This window comes from Octodon degus, unplaced genomic scaffold (genome assembly GCF_000260255.1).
Source record: "Octodon degus isolate 3935 unplaced genomic scaffold, OctDeg1.0 scaffold00001, whole genome shotgun sequence".
NCBI lineage: Eukaryota > Metazoa > Chordata > Mammalia > Rodentia > Octodontidae > Octodon > Octodon degus.
In genome coordinates this window covers 14292843-14294537 of record NW_004524577.1, presented here as the reverse complement: position 1 = coordinate 14294537, position 1695 = coordinate 14292843, and positions in this window count along the sequence as shown.

Here is a 1695-nt window from a genome sequence, read left to right as displayed (position 1 = left end):
TTTTCTTTTTTCAGAACTGAGGATTGAACTCAGGCCCTTACACTTGCTAAGCAAGCGTTTATTTTACTGAGTTATCTGCCCGGCCCCATGCATTCTTTTTTTTTTTTTTTTCTGGCAGAACTGGGGATTGAACTGGATCTGTGGATTCTGGATGGCTGCTGTTAGGAGACTTGGAGGGCCACCGCAAGCCCATGTAATGGCTCTGGCACATAAAGGGTCTGCGAGACACATTTGCATCCCAGGACTGTGATGTTGGGTGACTATAGGAATTGTTGGATAGAAAAATGACAGATGCTGATCTGTGAATGGACAGATTGATGAAAACATTAAGAGTTAAGTGGCTTGGCTAGGGAGCAAGTTCAGTGGCATAAGCACCTGCCTGGCAAGCACAAAGACTTGAGTTCAAGTCCCAGTAATGAGAGAGAGAGAGAGAGAGAGAGAGAGAGAGAGACAAAGAGAGAGAGAGAGAGACAAAGAGAGAGAGAGACAGAGAGACAGAGACAGAGACAGAGACAGAGACAGAGACAGAGACAGAGACAGAAACAGAGACAGAGAGGCATCATTTAAAGTTATCTTCACCTCCGGAAAGCAGACAGCAGTGAAAACCAAGCAAGCATGTTTATTGGACGAGTAGATCAAACCCTAGAAGGCTGAGCTACCTGACTCAGAAATCAAATGGAAAATGTGTTTACTTTAATAATTTCAATTAATGAGAGTTTACTTTTTGTCTTACAGATCATAGCTGATAAACTATACACTGTGAGTATTTGTTGTATGCGAGTAGATACACTTGCACACATCACTTTCAAGAAAGTGAACCTAGTCGGCTCAACTCCCAAGTTTTCTTGTGCTCCTTGGTGATCTCTTCCTCCTCTCCCCAGGCAGGATGGGAAACCCAGTGGATTTGCTGGTAAGATTATCATATTAGCAAGAATTTACCTATTAATGTGACTTAGTTACTCTTCTCTGGTTGCTGGGACTAATACCCGACACTCAAAATGAAGGAAGGAAAGCTTTATTTAGCTCACAGTTATTGGAGGTTTCAGTCCATATTCAGCTGGGTCCAAGACAGAGCGGCACACAGCAGAAAGCAACCTTTCATGGTGGCAGCAAAGAGCAAGAGCACAAGGGAGGGGTAGCAGCAGCTCAAGCAGCTGGCTTCTCTTCCCACCTTACATTGTAATGCAAATCACCTGCCCCAGGGCAGGTGCAGCATCCACACCCACAATGATCCATTACAAACTCCAGAGACTGCCCCAAGACTGCATGAGGCTTTGAGGGGACACCTAGACACAAACCAGAACATAATAGAATAAATTAATCATTGAAGATTGGCTATCAATGGAAAATTTCTCTATCTCAAGAAATACAGAAATTTACAATAGCAAAAATTAATACTAATTTCGGGGAAGCATAATAGTAAAAATCAAACAGGGAAGACATGTCAAATAGCTCAGTGGATTAAAGTGCCTGCAAGCAGATGCAGGGGCCAGGGGTTTGATCCCCAGTCCTGCCTTGCCTGCTCCACCCCCGGGCCTGCTGAGATGGCAATTGAGACCAGGTGTGGTGGCACACACCTGTAATCCCAGCTCTTGGGATGCTGTACACAGGCAGATCACTACAAGTCCGATGTAGTAGTGAGACCCTGAACACCCTGTACACCCTTCGCTAAAATAGAAAAAAAAATCTCAAGAT